The 22524-nt window shown below is 33.8% G+C and overlaps 1 long non-coding RNA gene and 1 pseudogene across 6 annotated transcripts; one reads left to right on the forward strand and one right to left on the reverse strand.

Moving 5' to 3' along the window:
• Positions 1-314: 314 nt before the first annotated feature.
• On the forward strand, positions 315-3245 carry LOC145640936 (cytochrome P450 81Q32-like; annotated as a pseudogene). Its single transcript, XR_014115015.1, has 2 exons — positions 315-1107; positions 2518-3245. The product of XR_014115015.1 is annotated as a cytochrome P450 81Q32-like (transcript).
• Positions 3246-10747: 7502 nt separating this feature from the next.
• Positions 10748-21300, reverse strand: LOC145638936 (uncharacterized). 5 transcript variants are annotated; one of them, XR_014114753.1, is made up of 8 exons: positions 21016-21298; positions 20450-20667; positions 20267-20359; positions 19479-19609; positions 19049-19399; positions 11329-11395; positions 11155-11204; positions 10748-11068 (listed from the first exon to the last, which is right to left on the reverse strand). It is a non-coding gene; the product is annotated as an uncharacterized LOC145638936 (long non-coding RNA). The 5 variants fall into 5 exon arrangements; XR_014114752.1 differs by having other exon boundaries at positions 11155-11395; positions 21016-21300; XR_014114754.1 differs by lacking the exon at positions 11329-11395 and having other exon boundaries at positions 20450-20651; positions 21016-21295.
• Between the last annotated feature and the right edge of the window lie 1224 nt (positions 21301-22524).

Consider the following 22524-nt stretch of genomic DNA (forward strand, 5'->3'; position numbering starts at 1 on the left):
ATTAATGAACAACTAACATTATTCAAGGTTAAAATTTTACATTGACAATAGTAAGAAGGGGTAAAACATTTGGAGATGAGAGAATAAGTAGAGAAGTTACACACTCTATCCCCTTTTACAAGTCTTCATGATTTGATTCAATTATTCAAATCATCAACGTTGCGGGTCACGATAGCCGGGTTGAAAAGTCTTGGTTGACCACGACCAAGCTAGCCAAATTGTATTGTGGCACCTTTATTGGCTTCATATATATATATAAATAATATAATATGATCTTCATCAAAACAGAGTATTATACACCATCAAATTAATTATTTACCAAATTGAAACAACACATATCAACATTAGAAATGGATGAAAATTTGCTATTTTACGCTGCTATATTCTTAGTCTCATACATAATAACAAAAAAAATATTACACAAGTTTCAGAAACATCCACCCACACCCTTTCCAACCATACCAATCTTAGGCCATCTCTACCTCCTAAAGAACCCTGCCCAAATCCATCGGACCCTAGTTAAGGTCTCGGACCGCTACGGTCCGGTGGTCCAACTCTGGCTCGGCTTTCGCCGAACTCTCCTAGCCTCTTCAGCATCAGCTGCCGAGGACTGTCTTCACCACAACGACATCATCTTTGCCAACCGTCCTCGCCTCATAGGTGCCAAGATCCTAGGGTATGACTACACCACCATTCTGTGGGCCCCATACGGTCCATTATGGCGTAACCACGGTAGGATCGCGGCAACTGAAATCTTATCCCCTCACCGGCTCCATTTGTTAGCTGATATACGATCCGAGGAAGAGATTCAAGATGTTGTTTAAGGAGTTGTTGGCCATTGGTGGTGCGTTTAGTGCAGGTGATTTTTTTCCGTTTATTAAGTATCTGGGGTTGAATAAGGCAGCTGAGAAAAGATGCAAGGCTGTATTTGTGAAATTAGACAAGTTTTTACAAGATTTGGTGGATGAACAACGAGGTAAATTAATGGAGGAAGAAGATGATGTTGGTAAGAACAGCAAGAAAAAGAATTTGATTCAGGTTTTGCTTGGACTTCAGAGTACTGATCCTTCTTATTTTACTGATGATATCATCAAAGGCCTTGTTCTGGTATGAGTCTACCACAATTTTTAGTTTTTTATTTTTTATTTTAAATTTATTTAACTTTTGACTTTTTAGGCATTGTTCACAAAAGTAATTTTACCTCAATAAAAACAAATTCAGTTTAGTAAAAATAAGTTAAGTTTGATAAAATTTAGTATCTTTAACGAAGAATTATAATAGAAAATTAGTAAAAAAAATAATACTCCGTATTAGTTTAGCAAGAGTAAATGCAATTCAGCAAAAATAAGTGCAGTTCAGTAAAATAATTTAAATTTAGCAAAAATAATTTCAGTTTAATAAAAATTAAATGAAAAATTTATTTGTAAATGCAAATATAGTCATGTGAAACTTTAGGCCTATTTACTTCAGCTTAATTTCAGCTCATTTCAATTCAATTCAGTTCAGCTCCTAATTTCATTCTCTCATAAAATATTCATTTCAATTATATTCAATTCATTTCAGTTTAGTTTAGTTCATCTCATTTTCTGTAAATATCAATAGACCCTTAGTTTAATTTGTCTCTATAGCAACTTTTTAATAATCAATTATGGGGTGAAAAAGGGAGGACTATTTTTTTTCAACCTACTTTTAAAAATTCTCAACGGTGGAGTATATTATTATACACTTATATTTGGGTTATTAAAAATAATCATTGGACTTATAGTAGAGGTCTTATTTGGATTTATTATAAATAGGTAGGCCCATTCGGGCATTCATTCCATTAATGAGGCAATGTTTGTCAACAATATGAAAATGACGTAATTTTTGATAAGTTAGACGAAATGATAAAACAATTAATTACATCACACAAGGCAATATTTAACATTTTTAACTAGACTAGATGATTATATGGAATGCTTAATAGAATTTGATGTTGAATAATAAATAGAGATGAGAAAAGGGAAAGAATAATAAAAGTTGTATTCAATCCATTTTTAATCAAACTACAATGAAAGCCTTATATAGGCATAACAAACAAATTAGGGATGCATAACCCCATATTATCACGTAGCAACTTACTATGCTAATAATTAGGAACTAAAAACTAACCACTAACTTCTTATTCCTAAATTTAAGCAAAGTCAACGTACAATTAACTTTGAATCACTAATCCCATGATATATCCAACATACCCCCTTGATTCAAAGTTCATGACATTCACTAATTAACAACGTGTACTAGAAAATAGCAACTATATCGTGATGTTTGAAGCATCAATCAACATTTGAACATTAACTTGTAAGTAGTAAAAAAAAATACCATTATCAACTTATTATAAAATTAGATGAATACGGAGTGTTTAAAACCTTCCAACATCTTATTTTGATATACGTAGAAGTTGTCAAAATTGCATCACACAAGGCAATATACAACTTTTTCCAAATTCTTTTATACTAATTTTCTCAATTTTTCCAGATATTACTGTTAACCGGTACAGAAACATCATCAAGCGCAATTGAATGGGCAGTAGCATTGTTACTAAAACATCCTGAATGTTACAACAAATCAAAGAAAGAAATTGATGAGTACGTAGGACGTGATCGCTTGATTGAGGAGCAAGACATTCAACATCTTCCTTATCTTCATTGCATAATAAACGAGACACTGCGAATGTACCCTGTCACGCCCATTCTACCACCTCATGAGTCCTCAGAAGATTGTGTTGTTGGAGGGTATCACATTCCTAAAGGTACCATGCTAACTTTGAATTTATGGGCCATTCAAAATGACCCTAAAGTATGGGATGAACCAAGTAAATTTAAGCCTGAGAGATTTGAAAATGTCGAAGGTGATCGAGTTGGATATCAGTTCATGCCCTTTGGCTCCGGCCGGAGATCTTGTCCCGGTGAGAACATGGCAACACGAGTTGTTGGATTTACATTGGGGTCGTTAATACAGTGCTTTGAATGGGAGAGTGGTGAGGAAGAAGTAGACTTTGAAGAAAAGGTTGCAGTTAGTATGTGGAAAGTCAAGCCTTTGCAAGTCAAGTTTAAGCCTCACAATGAAATGCTCGAGTTAATTTCTCAAATTTAAATAGTAATTTATTATGTTTAGCAAAAAAAATATTTATATATATTCTATTTTGAACACACTTCTCAAGCTTGTTATGTTTACAAATAATTCTTACAAGAAACATATGTACTTTTGAAATATCCATAAATTAAACGTCATATGCATAAGATAAGAAACATCCATGTATCATATAGAATTTCAACAATAATATAAAATATTTATGGCTAGACCTATAGTAGTCCACTATCCCTACACTTCCCACAAAGTGCAGCGTATTACTACACCATACAAAATACCTCAATATCCTAAAAATTTGTCAATAGCTTCCCCTATCCTTCATAAATATACAAATATTATATATATATATATATATATATATATATATATATATATATATATATATATATATATATATATATATATATATATATATATATATATAACTTTCTTCTCGATCTCTCTTCATTTTCTCTCTCCATTTTCTCTCTCATCTAAAGCTCTTAAACTTCAACAATGGCGGACATTATTAGAGACTAAGCTAAGTCAAACAACCAAAACAAATTTCATCAAAAACAAGCAGAAATTTAAAGTGTAAGTATAAATGTTCATGTTTATAGCACCAAAAAAAAATGATATTTTGAGAATTTATTTGAGATTATGTTTCAAGAAATAAATTGATAGTTCAATCACAAAAAAATGTATAAATGTAATTATTCATCAATTTCAAAATGATTATTATTTCGAATAATAAATTAAATTAACATCTACTTGCTTCAATTTTCAATTTCACTTTGGAGGAACCTATTTCAAAGAACAAAAGCAACAATTCTTACATTTTTTAAGATAAATTTAGAAGAATTTCTTCAAAAACTTATAATTAAAAAATTTATAATGTTAAAATTGAGATGATGAAACACCTCTACACAAAAATCAAAAAATATGGAAAAATTACAAAAAAAAAAAAAAGAAAAAAAAAAAGAAAAAAAAAAAAAAGAAAACCGCGAACAAAAATCTCCTATTGTATCATGCATTTTAAAAAGATATACAAGAGTAAAGTGCTGCAGATGAAATAATATGGTCTTCAATGCACAGGTAAAATGAACAATTACAAATCACTATATGTTCATTTTCATATGATAAAATTATTTACATGTTTGCCTACAATTACATGTTAATATGTGTTCATTAACATATCCGGATTTGATTAGTTTTTAAAATATGTACTTCATGTTAATGATTTGTATAAAACATTATGAACTTATTCATACAAAACTTGAAATACCATACATTCAAATGTTTATTTAATAGTTTATATATGTGCATTTACATTTAATAATATGCTCATTTTTAAAAATATTATGGATGGTAGTTATATACCCTTTCTAGTGCAACAAATGATAGAATTTAGAGATGGATATGCTATTCATATTTTATAGTTCATATATGAGCAATTACTAGTAAATATATGTTCATTTCTCTTAACAAATAATGTTCATTTGTACATACATACATTAACATTTATGAAATACATACTGAACATTTCATTTTTTTCCATACAAGAACAATCTATATTGTAATGATGATGTGTCATTTAAAGTGGTGTAGCAATTTGGATTACGCATTCACTGGTGATCAAAATGAAAAATAGGTTTGTGTCTTCAAACCAAATAAAGTAAGGGTCTGTTCTCATTGACTGAACTCAGCTGAACTGAACTGAACCAAACTGAACTTAACTAAACTAAACTTATTAATTAGTGATTTTTAACTACGGATTAGTGATCTTTGATTATTTATTGATTATTTATTATTATACATATGTGTATTTACAAATATACATATTAAAATATTTAAGAAAAATATACTATTATTATTATTATTATTATTATTATTATTATTATTATTTTTATTATTATTATTATTATTATTATTATTATTATTATTATTTATTGATTATTATCATTATTATTATTATTTATTGATCATTATTATTATTATTATTATCATTATTATTATTATTATTATTATTATTATTATTATTATTATTATCATTATTATCATTATTATTATTATTATTATTATTATTATTATTATTATTATTATTATTATTATTATTATTATTATTATTATTATTATTATTATTATCGTCGTTGTAATAAGAGCTTAAAAGAATGAAATTTTGCTTTATATCATTAGCAATATCATTACACATGAGCTGAACTGAACTGAACCGAACTGAATTAAACTGAATTGAATTGAATTGAACTGAACTGAACTGAATTGAGCTGAACTGAACTGAGCTGAACTAAACTAAACTGAACTGAACTGAAGTGAATTTAACTTAACTGAATTTCAACGTATGAGAACAGGCCCAAAGTCTATTAAATGTTCATGTCCAAAAAATTGTGTAACGCCCCGTATTTTCATACCACTATTTTATGTGAATTTTTGACCTATTAAAACTAATTTCTAATTTAAATCAAAATTTCTAAATTGAAAAGTTAATTTGAATATGCAAATCGTAATTTTGATTTAAGGGTCATCTCAAGCTTCTAAAACCTTAATTATAATATTTTAATGAAACAATTAAGTGTTATTATATTATTTAAAAAGTTTATATCTATATTTTAATCGTTCAACAATGTTTAACTTGTCTGAGTTGATATTAGCCTTAAAGGGTAATTCTTTAAACTTAATTAAGCGTTAATTCAGTAAGTGTTACTAAATTATATGTAAATTTGGAAATGAACAAAACTTGATGGTGCACCTATTTCCATCAACTCCTTAACAACTTCTCGAAATCTCTTTGCTTCCTTACACTCAACCGCCTCACCGTAGATCCTCTTCTCGGCAATAATCCTCATCATCACATTATTCGTAAGCTCGAAAAGCGCCTCCTTAATCTCCACCACCACTATAGCACAACCCTTTTGACTTAGCCTCTTTACGAGTGATCTCACTTCATTGACTCATATGTTAGACAATAGTTGAAGGCGATGAGATGACAAAATCTCGGTCGCCGCAATTTTACGATTGTTACATCATATAGGGCCGTATGGGGCCCACAATATGGTGGTGTAGTCATTGTTTAGGAAAATCTTAGTTGGGATGATCTAGGAATTTGCTTAGGGATTAAGAGGAAATAACAATAAAACCTTTAATATCAAACGCAACAACCAAGAACAATGATAAAGCAATAAGCAATCAATATTAATATAAAAGAGAAAGATTTTAAAAATACAATATTGAGTAAGGACAAACTCCTTGATCAAAAAGGACACAATTCTGAGAGAATTAATGAAGTATATTGTTTGTATTAATGTATTAATGAGAGTATGAAGGTATTACAATGTCTAATTATGTTATTTATATCTAGGAACAATGAGGGTTACAAAGATATCAGAATATATTCAAATAGGAAAGATCTTCTTGATTTTATTCTTCTTTCCTTGCTCAAGAGGTCTATTTTCGACATCTCTCTTAATTGATCTTCTAATTCTTCTTGCTATACTTGTATCAATCAGGCCGTTTTCTTTATTCTTGATGTAACTTGAGTGCTTGGTTGTTCCCTAAGGGTTCCATAGTGAGACAGGCCCAACAATTGCCCCTAATTTTTATGTTCAAGTATTTGAAGATAAAAATTACCAAAAACTGTCGTTAGAGGATTTTTTGAAAATTTTGGAAGTTATTTTTAATCGGTTAACAAAAATAAGGGAGTGGGGTGTTGGTTATCTATGCTCTATATCTCTTTGTGATTTTGTCTTGCTTTGTTGATTTCCTTTTGGTTTTCTTGTTTTTCGAGTTGTAGACACTTTTAGGTCGTTGAGGTCTTATGACTTGCTTAGTTCATCTTCTATTTTGGGTTGTATTAAGCAAAAGGCTTCCAAGGCTGGCGAGGACATTCTTGAGAAGGTGATTGTACTGAAGAGAGCTCCCTTGCCTCCTCTACCTCGTTCTTCTGGTCTCAAGAGGAAATTTGAGATGTGTGCTGATGAGTTTCATTTGTGGCACTCAATTAACCTCTTTAAGGATGAATTTTTATAGCTTTTATATCTCTTTTTCTTTAGTTTTACTTGTTATTTCTCTAGTTTGTGTTTTCCTTAGTTGTTTTTCCATTTTCTTGCATTTCTTAGTTTATTTTGTCTTTTCTCCTTTACTTGTTTGCTTCTCTTTTATTTTAGGAGATTGGTGATGCTCAAGAAGCTCAATGGCGTTATCTCGGGGTTTATAAAGCTCAAGATGCAAGTCGGTCTCTCCCTTAGAATCTCAAATGTGAAGGAGTGCAAAAACCAAGTCTTCAAGGCTACTCTCTTAAGCTGCGGGGGCATTAAAATCAGTCTTGAACCCACCGTGAAGACCATTGGAAACTGTCACCCCCAACATGCATCAAGTGGAGCACACGGGAGCATCAACGAAGCATTCCCATGCTCCAAGGCGCGGGCGCGCGGGCCCTGTGCGCTCCCATGTAGGTGGAGGTGCGGCCGCGAATCTGCTCTCCCCCTGTTCCATACCCACTTCTTTGCAACCGCGCACTGAGAGGAGAGGGCGCGCCTTTTGGGGTTCTTTTTGGACGACTAACTAACTTATCTTTTGTTATTTTTACTATATATAGAATTTCTTCATTTTTAGAGAGATAATTACTTTAGAATCAACTTTTAGTTTGTTAGATTGAGGTTTTAGAGAGAGAAGCTCAAGATTTTGGGAAACTTTGTTCTTAGATTTTAGAATGAGAAAATTGGTAATTGATGATTGCAACATTTTGATCTTCATTAACTTTTATATTGATCAAAGTTTTGTAAGAATTCTTTCCTTTAATTTTAATGCAATTTTAGTGTTTGAACTTGATATAATATTGAATTTTTATAGTTTTTTTGATTTGATTGTTGATATTTGGATTGCAATGTTGATGATGAAATTGATGATTAGTTTAGTAATGCTTTTCAATTTTGCAATATGCAGTGAGTAGTTCCTTTGCTAGGGATGCGATGAATCATGTATGCGTGATAAGTTATTGCTAATTTGAGGTTTTTTATTGATTTGATGATGTGATTAAATTGGTTGACGGAATTTGTGCATGTGTTTGGTTTGATGAGGAGTAGATAACCTTGATTATCAAGCTAAATTTCATACGAAAAATTGATTTGGAAACTATTATAATCGATTGATCTTGTTTTTCCTTTGAAGTCATTTGTACAGACATCTAGCTTGACCCTAGGAAATATCTCTTTAAGTGATTTTGATTGCAAATACCGTTTTCCCTCACATTGCTTGATTGATCAAATTCCCAACAAATTAGAAAGTTTATCGTGAATGCATGTGGATTTTAAATTCCTAGTACTTTGATATTGAATTCTATTGGGCTTTGATTGTGTTGATTTGCTAGTTTAGACCAACCCTATTGTTTAAGATTTCGGAATAGCTTAACTAGAGACTTTAGCTTATACCACATTCCCTTGGGTTCAACCCGGACTATTCCTATACTTAGGGTTGAGTTTTGTTAGAAATTTGGTTATGATCGGGGATACTTAGAATTCAACGACCTAGGTTTTCCTTGTGTCACCTGCTGACCTTGACGCTGTGACCTTCTCTTGTGAGACTTTGGCTCCCTATGCAGAAAATTTGTTGTTACCCTCCTTTAAGAAACGTCAATCCACGCAAACTTTTGCTGACCTTACTCAGGAAGTTGTTGTGCAATCTTTCCAGGTATGGTATAATCCCAAAAAAAAATAGTAAAACAATGATAAAGGATTTCTTGATCCTTACTGATGGGTCTTTTGTTTGTCTAGAGTCTTCAGTCCTGCTTGGGTGGACTGAGTAAGGTGTTAAAGTTTTCTAGGCCCTTTGAGGTTGTGAAAAAGGAATGTGATGCTCTTATTTATAAGTGCAAGGCGGGTGTTGGGGCTCTGAAGTGTGAGGGGACCAAACATAAGGATTGTCGTGCTGGGCTTGATGAACTAAAAGGCACTCTGAAGGCCGTTGCGAACGAGTCACTAGTACAAAAGTAATCTTAAGTAACATCCAAAAAGTTTTACATAAAGTGGTAAAAGTGTTATTATAGACAATAGGTAACAATTTATTGGGTGATACTTCCGCCCACGTTCCCTACGGTCTTATGCAACACTTTGAGTAACGTATGGTAACATTTTCCAAAGTGCTACCATAGACCTTCTAATGTATCACTTTTTATACTATTAGTAACATTTTTAAAGTGTTACTTTTTATAACTTAGGTATCACTTACTTATCTTTAGTAACATTTTTCAATCATATAGTAACACTTTATACGACATTATGTATCACTTTATCCAATCTAATGTAACACCTTTTTTTTTTTTTTTTTTTTGAACGGGAAGAATAATATCATTAAATAAAAGCCATACGGCATCTACAATAATAAGGATCTGTAAACCACAGATTTAGAGAAAATATCATAACTTTTACAATCAAAATCACAACTAATTTGCATATTTGGCATAGCTCATACTCCACCGCTTCAAGCTTGACGCGAGCAATGATTTTCGATGTCTTTGCATCTTTCCAAGTTGAGACCTCCGCAATCTACGCTGATGTTTTAATCGACCGGTTGATGACAAATCCCAGACCCATAGGAATCCAAATCACCTTCCTAATTATTATAAGAACCCTAAAAATAAAATTCTCATCCATAGATGAGAATCAAAATCCCAGAAAATTGGGAAAACCCCAGAAAATTAGGACAGACTCTCACAGATGGAGAGAACAAAACAAAACAAATAAACCAAAACGTAAAACAAAACAAAAAACTAAATTGAATTAAAGAAAAAAGGTCGGAAATAGTCTAATTTCCGAAGAAATTAGACTATTTCCGGCCTAAACGACCAAGAAAATTAAAACCCTAGAAGAGAGAGGAGAGAGAAGAGAGAAAAAGGGGCGGCCGAAGGTTTCCAGAATCTAATGTAACACCTTAATAATTAATAGGTAACATTATTATTATTATTGTTGTTGTTGTTGTTAATATTATTATTATTATTATTATTATTATTATTATTATTATTATTATTATACACTAGGCCATTGGTGGCCCAAGCCAATATACCTTTTCTTTGTAATCGGATTATCCTCAACTTATTCAATTCATCAATTATTATTTATGTCTTTTTAAAAGTTAGTTAGCATCCACAAGATTGAGTGAGTAGTCTATGGTAGATATCTATGTCAAAGACTCGAGACATTAATTACACTACAAGATATTATATCAAAGAGGGCAATTTAAATCGCCCTCTTTGATTCAAATTTCGCCCTATTAGGCAAAGAGGGTGATTTTAAATTCGCCCCCAAGTTGCCCTATTAGCTTCGCCCTATTAGATTCAAAGGGCATACAAATTTTTCGCCCTCTTTGTTAAATATCAAAGAAGGCAAAAAATTTCGCCCTCTTTGATCAAAATCAAATAGGGCAAAATTTTTGCCCTCTTTGAATTGAATCAAGCAAGACAAAATTTGTTTTTGCCCTCTATAAAAAAACTCAAACAAGTCAATTCATATTGCCCTCTCAAAATTCGCCCTATTTGATCAAATTTTAAAGGGCAAAATCAAAGTCACCCTCTTTGTTCAATTTTTTGTTTTTTTAAAAAAAAAAATTCTAGGAGGACATTTAGAAAGAAAAAAAAAGGTGGTAATAGGCATAAATTCTAATTTTGTCATTATATATACAAAAGTATTAACCAAGTTATCCTAAATAGCAAATATTTAATAATGTTTTTTCTAGGACATTATCAAGCAATCTTCTCATCCTTGCACCTTCTAGCATCCCAACAGTCCCGAATTATCTGGGCGACCACTAGATCTACCTCTTCAGGGATTATAAGGCGTCTATTCTGGAAACCAACAACTCCAACAACTTGCATGGGGTTTAACCCAGTCCATGATACACTTAATGTAACCAATTCCCACAATATTACACCAAAGCTGTAACATCACACCTGAAGAGTGCAGTTTCATTAGGAAGATTGCATAATGCATTTCACATAGTCATAAACACGTCACGCTTTGAATCAACTAAACTTACTTTTCACTGGATGGCTCATTTCTTAGAACTTCAGGTGCCATCCATTCAGGCTGCAATCAGTTAGCAGTAATAGAAGTCAGCATGATTAGACACTTTCAGGGCTTCAATACTAGATCAGAATTCCCTACTCAATTTTATTCCTCAAAGCTATTGAAATAAGACGATTCATTTTACCTTAATTACCCATGCCAGAACCTCGACATTGATTGGGGTATGGACACTCAGCAAAATTCTTTCTGGGCTAAATTATACAAAATTCATAAATAGACAAGTCAAACACTCAGACATACCTGTGTTCCACATGAGTATCCCAGTCTTAGTAATATAGCCTCAAAATTCATTTGTTTAATTGATAGAAAAATATTTGGCCGCATTCTCATTATATATCCTACCAATTCCCCCGCTGTTCTTTTCTTTTTTAAGTGTGAATAGATTTATGAAATATTTTGTATACAAGAAGAGAAATACTGTCACATGCACTCTGATTTTAGCTACAACTCTTCAGAAGACTCAAGACACTTCGACATGAATACAAAACTTGGGGTATAATGTTTTGAAATGGTCAGCACAAACCTTATTCGATGCTAGGATCCAATCAAATGTAGAAGGTACAACACAAATCAGTAAAATAACAATAGAGAATTTGCACTCAGTTTTGGCGGGTGGCAAATGGACAGTAAGTTATCATGAAACTGTTCCAACAGACTTTGAAAATCTCTGATAAGGAGACGAAGGCTTCAGTAAACTAGTATCAGAAATGAATTACATTGAAACACATTGTAATACCCCGAAATTTTGAAAATAAATAATAAATAAATATTTTAATAATTTATTCAATTATTTGAATTAGGAGCCAAAATTTAATTTTGGCGCAAAAAAATAAGTAAATAATTATTTATTTTAGTACTTTAAATCAATAATAATTAATTATTTTGGTTAGTTCATATTTTATGATATACAACTATTTTAGTTTGATATTATCTAATATATATTTTTTTTTACTTCATTATCAAATCATTATCTTAAACTATGATTTTCAAAAAAAAAAAAAAAAAAAAATGGAAAATGGCCGTGAGCTATGAAGCCATACTTATCATTATCCTATTTTAACTTAAATCTCTTAATTTATCTTTCTTAGTCATATTAGCATCTATCTTACTTCCATCCCTAATCCTTTCCATTGTATTTTCCCACATGAATTAACTAAATTTTACTCATATTCATTTAACAAACTTACATTTATCATGTTCTCATGCTAATCTCAACCCTCCTTTAACTCTATCTTACTACCCCTTATACACTATAAATAGACCCTCAACACTTCACAAACTCCTCACACCAAAAATCAAAAAACTCTTTTCTCTACTCTCAATCTCAAGCCCTCCTCTATTCCCTTCTTGTGCTCAACCGAACCACCATTTCTGCCGACCATACACTACCCTTCTCTCGACAACTTGTGCCGACCCATATTAATATCGTTGCCGCAAGCTAAGGTGCTACGCACCCTTCTACTTATTGTAACTTGATTCTTTTTATGTATCCATAATACTACTATTATTTATTTTTACTACTACCCTAAAGCTAATATTATTATACTTTTATTGATATTATAGTTTTTTTGTACAAATTATACGTACTAAGAATCATCATTATAAAGGATTGGTTTATAAGTTAATAGTTTGGTAATTCATGCACTAGTGGAGTATTATTTAGAGTTTTGTGTTTATTTTTTTGTTAACCTTATATTAATTAAGGTTATTATAATTGTGTAGGAGGAAACCCTCGATCGTGGTCAAGTTTAGTGATCGTACCTTATTGTTCTCGTGATCAAGGTACGTATAGGTGGCTAGGTCATTTACATAATTTTTTTGAATGCGTGTTTTGGTATAATGTTTGTTTTAATGATTGTTTGAATAAATGTATGAATATTTAAGTTAACGATTTTCAAGATGAGTTAAAATATATAATTTTACGATTAAAAGTTTGATCTTGAAAAGGTGTTGCTTGATTTAATAAAAGTTTTTTAATTTATAAATCACTTGGTTTAATTAATTTGTAGCTCATTATGAGCCTGAGTATTTGATATTTTTTTTTTTTTTTGAATAAGAGTATTTGATATTTTAATTGTCCCTCTACCCGGACTGGTTAAGTAAGACCATGAGCTTTGTATGATCTAGTCTTTCTTTGAGTATAGTATAACTTGCTTGGGGGGTGTGCACACTTAGGTGAGGAAAATTGGTTTAGAAATATATCAAAATTTGAGAAGTTTATAAATTGGAAATCTATTGGTTTGGAAAGCTTTTATTGATGGATATTACTACCCTCGGAAGGTTTAAATTATTTTTGGAAAGTTTAATTTTGGAAAATGACTTGTGACAGGTTTAAATTTAAATGGTTATTTCGAAAGCATATTTGCCTAATAAAAGTATTTACATGCCTTGCACTTATACGTACTTAGCGTATTTGCTAATCTGTTTTCCTTTTTGTTTTGGTTCGCCCTGTTTACCATTTTGGTAAGTAGTCTTGATTTCAGGTGTGGAGTTGTTCGTGCGCATACTAGAGTCGGGATTGGGATCACATAGTTAGGAATTAATTTTATTTATGTATGGACAAGTTTTTATTGGTTTATTTTGAAACAGTTATTATGGTTATTTATATTATTAATAAAAGTTAGTTATTTTTTCGTTGCAATTTGAGTAATTAATTAAGCCTTACGTTTTCACGTGGCGGTAATACACCCAAGTCTATCTCTACGGTATTTGTATACGTATAAATATAGTATTTACGTAGAGGGAGTATTGGGGGTGTTACAAAGTGGTATCAGATTTTCGGGTCTAAGAAAGATTAAAATTGAGAAATAAAACTTATGGGTAGACTTAAGATGGGCATATACGATAGATAAAGTTTCGCATTCTTCGAAGTAAAATTATTTTCTATAAAAACTATTTTCTTATTTGGAAAGATGATTGAGAAAAGGATGCTCGGGTTCTATTCAGAGGCCTATAATGGGTGCGACTCTCTGTCTAGGAAAGGCTCGCATCGACGCTGTAGGTAACTTTCCTGGGAGACGCGGGCTCGACCGTCCAATATCAAGAATCGAGTACATTATTATTTTCGAAAACAAAATGAATTGAAACTATTTGATTTTGTAAACACCTAATGTGCATTAGTCTAAGTATAATTAGGGTCGTCTAGTTATTTGAGTGGTTATGGAATTTTGGTTCCATTGGTATTCATTTTGGATTTATCCTTGAGGAAATTTGAATTGCTTACTTAAATAGTTTGTGTTATCACAGATGATGGAAACTGTTAGAAGACATTTCTTTGATCAAAGGCTAGTAAAATCGGATGCTATATCTGTGCGTGACTTTATAACAGACATTGTTTGGCATGCTACTAATATAAAAAGACACAGGAATATGAAATTTATGATCGAGGAACCATGGATCATCCTACTGCATGGCCTTAGTTCACTTACCCAACACACCTAAATATAATACATTAATCCGAAAGTATAGAAATGTAATTAAACCTAATGGGTTGTGGAATATTGAAGCCTATATGCATGAAGGAAAATGGCTAGGAACCTTAACCAATTTTAAAGTAGACCTACATTTCGTCGAAGTTGACTGAAGCCGAATCCCAAGACCAATAGTTGCTGAAATTCCTCTTCGGCTTACACCTCAAGAAGTCCAAAAGTTAAATAATCTAAACTATGATATGCCACCCTTACCACCTCCACGTTTGCATCTTGACTATACATCATCCGATGACTTAGAAATCCCTCACCCAAATGACTTTGAATCCCCACCTCATACTCCTGAACCCCTTGTCCCAAGAGGTCGAGTATCTAGTCCAAAACACAGTACAAACCGTAACCCTAGCCCCTATGTTAGCCCAAACTGCAACTCTAGCTATGGCTCGTGTCGTAGCCCAACTTATAGTGAATTTTATCCTACCTTCTTGCTTGAATGTAATCAAATTCCAACCCACATGGCTAAACCTTTAGAACCTGATTCCCTTCAGCTTTCCACGGGAAACACAGGTGACGTGGCCAGATAGATGATCCAGCAAGCTAAGACCAAGAGTAGAACTTCAGAATAATAATTGATTGATTTCTTCCATTAATAGCAAATTGTTTTGTTTTGTAAGCCAACTAGTGGACCTTATGAATTTGTAGTGACAAGATGAATTTATTATTTTAATAAGCCTATGTGGCTAAATATGGACAATCTTTAATAAGAGTATTATGAAATTTTCTTATATAATAAATGTGTATTTGTTATTTTAAGTTATTCAGGATGTCTCTAAGAGTCGGAAATAGTAGACGCACTGGTTCCAAAATGAGCTCTACTCTTAGGAAGCTAACTACCATTGCTCAAAGCATGAGCCAGCTGGTGGGTCAGGGGAATCGTAGCAACGACTTAGATCAATTTGGGGAAGTTTTTAAGAGGTTCGCAGCTGCAAAACCACCCACTTACCTTGGGAAGGAGGATCCTGCTAGTTTGGAGAATTAGATAAGGGAATTTGACAAGTTGTTTGATGCCATTAACTGTCTTGAAGAATTGAAGGTTAATAATGTTGTTTATTACTTGAGGGAAGAAGCTGACCTATGGTGGAGTCAAAACCGGACTAGGATTTTAGAAACCCCTAACTTTGGGTGGAAAGAATTAAAGAAGGTTATAAGAGACAAGTTTTATCCCGCCTACCTGAAGAAGCAGAATGCATGGGGTTTACTAATCTGAGGATGGGAAATATGACCATTAATGAATATTATAATAAATTTATTGAGTTGATAAGGTTTGCACCTGAGGTAGTACCCACGGAAGAGTTGAAAGCCCAAAGGTTCGAGCAAGGTTTGACCCTAAGTCTTTGGGGGAAGTTGGGAGGGGTAACCTTTGAAATACTAGATGAAGTCTATGGGAGAGCTTCCCACCTATATGGGATCCGAGGGAGAGAGTTAGAGAACTCAGCTGGAGGGAAAAGGAAGAGTGATAGGGGTTCACATGGAATTGATAAGAGGCCTAGGATTGGGGAGAGTTCTGGGGAAATGGGCAATTCAACAGGAGGGACAATAGGGGAAACCTTGGAAAGGGAGCTAATGGACAGAGAAATAACAATCATGGGAATGGAAATAACACCAAGCCTAAGAGAAGTTATTTTTTTAAGAGATGTGAGAAAAATCACCCAAGGAAGGACTGTGAGGGAAACCCTGTGACTTGTTGTTACTGTCAGCTGGGGCATCGGGAGTATGAGTGCTACACCAAGGAGAAGGATGTTAAGATGGGGAAAGTCCAGGAGACCAATAACCCACCAAAGGAATGGAACCAGTAGCAGGAGGGGCCCCTAAGGGTCGTTTGTTCGTGATGAATCGTCGTGAGGCTGAGGCTTCTAATGATGTGGTAATTGGCACTTTTTTTGTTTGTTCTTTGAATGCTAGAGTCATGTTTGATTTGGGTGTGTCTCATTCTTTTGTTTCAAAATCTCTAGTCCAGAGATTAAAGTTAGAGAGTCCATTGTTAGTGTCTCTAGATGTTTCTATTCCAACTGGGGAGGTGAGAAATTGTTTTAAGTTACATAAAGGGGTACCTATCACCATAGCTGGAGTAGAATTTCCTTCAGATTTGATTGAGTTTGATTTGCAAGACTTAGATGTGATTTTAGGAATGGACTGGCTGGGAAAGTATAAGGCTCACATAGATTGTGATGCTTAGAAAGTGAAATTGTTGGGTCCGAGTAATGTGACAGTGACTTATAGGAAGGAAGGGAAGAGTTCAGGGATCAAAATCATTTCTGCCTTGCAATTTCGGAATTGTGTCAGGACGGGTTATCCTATATATATGTGTAGTGTTCAGGAAGTGGGAAGGGAGGATGAGAAGAAAGAGAGTATTTCAGTAGTTGAGGAATTTCCAGATGTGTTTCCTGATGAGATACCAGGTATGCCGCCAGTAAGGGATGTTGAGTTCACCATAGAATTGCTACCAGGGACTATCTCGAAGGCTCTATATAGGATGGCTCCAACTGAAATGAAGGAATTGAAAACACAATTAGATGACTTGTTGGATAAGGGATATATTTGACCTAGTTCTTCTCCATGGGGTGCTCCTTGTTTGTGAAAAAGAAGGATGGAAGTTTGAGATTGTGCATAGACTATCCGGAGTTGAATAATGTGACAGTCAAGAATAAGTATCCTTTGCCTAGAATTGATGATTTGTTTGATTGGTTGAAAGGGGCTGGAATATTTTCCAAGATAGATCAGTTGAGGACATTCCCATGAGTGCTTTCAGGACGCATTATGGCCATTATGAGTTCACAGTTATGCCATTTGGATTAACTAATGCACCCACAGTTTTCATGGATTTGATGAACCGAATCTTTAGGCCATATTTGGATAAGTTTGTGGTGGTTTTCAATGATGATATTTTGATCTACTTCAAGAATAGGGAGGAGCATGAAGATCATTTGAAGAAAGTATTGTCGATCATGAGGGAGCACCAATTGTATGCTAAGCTGTCAAAGTGTGAGTTTTGGTTAGAAAAGGTAGCCTTTTGGGGCATGTCATTTCTAGGGAAGGAATTTCAGTAGATCCCTCGAAGATCAATGCAGTGAGTGAATGGCCAACACCTAAGAATGTGTCAGATGTTCGAAGTTTCTTGGGATTGGCAGGCTATTATCGAAGATGTGTGAAGGATTTTTCGAGGATTGCGAGGCCCATGACGAATTTAATGAAGAAGGAATGTAAGTTTGTTTGGACCCAGGAGTGTGAACAAGCGTTCCAGACCTTGAAAGACAAGTTGCTTGATTTAATAAAAGTTGTTTAATTTATAAATCACTTGGTTTAATTAATTTGTAGCTCATTATGATCCAGAGTATTTGATATTTTAATTGTCCCTCTACCCGGGACTGGTTAAGTAAGACCATGAGCTTTGTATGATCTGGTCTTTCCTCGAGTATAGTATAACTTGCTTGGAGGGTGTGCACACTTAGGTGAGGAAAATTGGTTTAGAAATATATCAAAATTTGAGAAGTTTATAAATTGGAAATCTATTGGTTTGGAAAGCTTTTATTGATGGATATTACTACCCTCGGAAGGTTTAAATTATTTTTGGAAAGTTTAATTTTGGAAAATGACTCGTGACAGGTTTAAATTTAAATGGTTATTTCGAAAGCATGTTTGCCTAATAAAAGTATTTACATGCCTTGCACTTATACGTACTTAGCGTATTTGCTAATCTGTTTTCCTTTTTGTTTTGGTTCGCCCTGTTAACCATTTTGGTAAGCAATCTTGATTTCAGGTGTGGAGTTGTTCGTGCGCATACTAGAGTCGGGATTGGGATCACATAGTTAGGAATTAATTTTATTTATGTATGGACAAGTTTTTATTGGTTTATTTTGAAACAGTTATTATGGTTATTTATATTATTAATAAAATTTAGTTATTTTTCCGCTGCAATTTGAATAATTAATTAAGCCTTACGTTTTCACGTGGCGGTAATACACCCAAGCCTATCTCTACGGTATTTGTATACGTATAAATATAGTATTTACGTAGAGGGAGTATTGGGGGTGTTACACACAGAAACTTTCTTTAACATTCCATTCCCTTCACTGTCATTTAATACTATTGTAATACTTAGCGTAATATTTAATACTATTGTTACAACTGCTAAATGAAAGATATATGTGCTGCTTCAAGTTTCATTAGATTGGGGCACACATCCACACAACCATCACCACTTCACATAAACAGAACCAACACCAAATAGCAATTAAAATCCAGCAATCAAGGATAAACAAATACCTCACTCCGGGAAAGTAGAAGTCTTAACAAGGCATCACTTGAAAATGCATCTACAAGGCATTTTTATTCAAAGAGTGAGCTAGAAAATATTACCTCTATTAAGCATCAAGGCCAATCTTCTCCATGACTAACCGAAGCTTTTGTTCTAGGTCTTCTTGTTTCTTCTTAGACGCTTTCAATTCATCTCGCATCATATTATTTTCATTTTGTAGTTTTTCAACATTTTGTTCAAGCTCATCTCTTCCTATCTTTCCATCTTTAGAAGACACCGGGTGCCCTTTGCCTAAACCTCGGGCATAACCTGAACGATGTCCAAGAACCTTCACATAAGCTTCTTAAAGAGTAAGATTATCAACCCCCTTTTCACCAATTTCCTTCTCATGCAACTCCCTTAATTCCTTGAACTTCTCCTCAACCTCATCGTCAAACTTCCCATTTTTGTGCCTTACAAGATAAAACAAAGTCCGAATTTTAATATATAGAAAAACAAAGTGTTCGTGCATTAGACAACTATTCAATATACCTCTTTGACTTCTCCCATAACTTTAAATACATGGGATCATCATTAGCTTGGGATGAGATGGTTACATTTAAACTAGAACCATTGATTTCGGTGACCTCATTCTCATTTTCACAAGCTTGTGCCTCAAGTTCCTATCAAATCACATACATAAACTTATTAATTTTAGCAACATCAATCCATTTAGGAAGGTATTTCTGTTTTCTGATACAATCCATTTCAGGTAATATGTTAATATGTCTCTACATGCAAGTGTGCAAAACACAAAATACATAATCCTACCATCTAAATACAGATGCAAACGCTCAAATTAAGCCAAAATGATACTAGTATAGGCTACAAGGATTAACAATGCTACATGTTACATTATGTTTATACCAGACATCCTTCCTGATGAGAATTCTCCATGCACCCATGCTTATATCAGATGTAAGTATGCTTATATGCTTATATGAGAATTCATTTCCTGATGTAACAATCCATTCAATAAAGCAGTAGAATATGATCTTGGAATATTATCTAAAACAGACCAAAAACCCACTCCCCATAACTATCAATAATCAAAATTACAGACTAATTAAGACATTGGAATATGATCTTTAGCAATATGAACATGCAGCACATAATTTATTGCATCAGTAAGCTCGAAAACACATACATCAGAAGATCAAGGAGAATACAGTCAGCAGAGTTTCACAGTCACATCTCACATAGACAGATAAAATAGCTAAGATAGAGACGAATTCAGCGAAGACAACTTCTACAGACTTAATTTTAACATTTATACTCACCAATTCATAAATAATGCGAGCTGTTGATTTTGCACCACATTCCTACTTGATCTTCTTTGCAAGAGCATTAGCCCGATTCTTCTCACTCCTTTCCTAAAGGTTACAAAATAGTATATAGGATTAGTAAAGGGGAAGAAATGCCAATTGCAGAATTTCGATTATAAGAGCATTCCCATTACTTACCTTCTGCTTAGGAGAGCTCCAATAGTTATAAACAAGCCACTTCCATTGGTCAAGTTTTATTGAAGGTGGGAAAGCACGCTCCGCCTCTAATAAAGATTTTCTATTTGAAAAATAGTCAACCTTCAACCTTAGCTTTCTCTCCAATGCCTATAAAGGGTGGAGCATTGAATCTTTATTGCTTTGCGAATGTGTGCAGCTTCACCTAATTCGTACTTTGACTACAAGAATTATTTAGTGATATGAACCTTATAATAGCAAGTGTTTGTCTAATAATTATCAAAAAACTAGCAGAAAACAAGCATAAAGGGCAAATTAAAATTTCGAGCAATTTAGCAATTAAGAAATTAAGCAATTTAAAAATGTAACAATTCACGGTAATCAATTGCTCATACAATTTAGCAATTTCGAGCAATTAAGCAATTAAGAAATGTAACAATTTCGAGCAATTAAGAAATGTAACAATTTCGAGCAATTAAGCAATAGCTCATACGATTAAGCAATTTCGAGCAATTAAGCAACAGCTCATACAATTAAGCAATGTAACATGCAATACCTGAAACACTAACCTTTCGATTTGGGTGAGATTCGAGCAAGAGATTCGATCCGAGCAAACGATTCGAGCAAATGATTCGAGCAGAAGATTCGAGCACAAGATTCTAGCAGAAGATTCGAGCAAATTATTCGAGCAAATGATTCGAGCAGAAGATTCGAGCAAATTATTCGAGCAAATGATTCGAGCAGAAGATTCGAGCAATAAAGTGAGGCCTGAAGCTACCAATATTATTAAATTAGGCGTATTATTTTATTACTTGTAGTACTTTCAACAAGGGCAAATTAAAATTTCGCCCTCTTTGCTCTAAAATTAGAGGGCAAAAGTAAAATTTCGCCCTCTTTGCTCTATTATAGAGGACGAAAACTAAATACACCCTCTTTGCTTTGAAATAGAAGGGCGAAAGTAAATTTCGCCCTCTTTGCTCTGTAATAAAAGGGCAATTATAATTTTGCCCTCTTTGATAGAAACTAATAAGGCAAATTATAACTCGCCCTCCTTGACCGATTAAAGTCGTCCTCTTTGATCTTTTTTCTTGTAGTGTTAGTCACACATCTATCATTAACATTTAACTAATATAAGTTATATAACATTATTAAAGTACTGAATCAAGATAACATACCAAACAATTAATCAACTAATTATAAAGAACAGTAATTACTTATAATGCCTAACAATAACATACCTGAATTATAAAGAACAGTAATTATAAAGCATTTCAAGTGGAGGGCGTGTAAGGGGCAGATGGCAGTCTCGGATGTGCTCTTCCAACGCCACATTAGTGCTAATAAGGGCTGTCAAATCTGTGGAGCAACTGAGGAAACGATTTTACACTCAATTTTTGAGTGTAAATACGCGACTGTTATTTGGAGATGCAGTGAGTTTACTGAGGTGATTGATGCTGGTCCGAACACATCTTTTGCTGAGAGATTTTGTTGGGTAGCAAGGACTGTTAGCAAGGAGGAGTTGCGAATTTTTGCGGCACTAGCTTGGGCTGCGTGGCACTGCCGCAATTCTCACATTTTTAATGGTGGGTCGTCTGTCAATGCAATTGATATGGCTGTGGGTTTTATCAGATTGTGCTCTGACTATGTGAACTATCAAGCAAAGGTGAGGGGGCCTGTTTTGCGACAAATTTCTGCTACTGCTATACAGTGGTCTCCTCCCCCTCCTGGCGTGGTCAAGGTGAATGTGGATGCGCATATCCCAAGTGGCAGCGGTGCTCAGTTTGGTGCTGTCTTTAGGGACTCCAATGGACGCCTTCTTACTGCGGCTGTAAAGAGAACAGAAGCAACCTGTACGCCAGTGATTGCTGAAGCTGGTGCTGCAAGATATGGGTTGGAGGTTGCAAGACAGTTGGGCTTTGATAGGATAATTCTTGAGGGTGATTCGCAGGTAGTTGTGCAAGCTATCAAGACAAAGCAGCGTGGAGATGCTCCAATTTATTTGATTTATGATGATGTAATTCGGTTAAGTGAGAGTTTTACTTCTTTTTCTTGCAATCACATTAAACGAAATGGGAATA

Source organism: Chenopodium album, chromosome 7 (genome assembly GCF_948465745.1).
Source record: "Chenopodium album chromosome 7, dcCheAlbu1.1, whole genome shotgun sequence".
In the NCBI taxonomy this organism is placed as follows: domain Eukaryota; kingdom Viridiplantae; phylum Streptophyta; class Magnoliopsida; order Caryophyllales; family Amaranthaceae; genus Chenopodium; species Chenopodium album.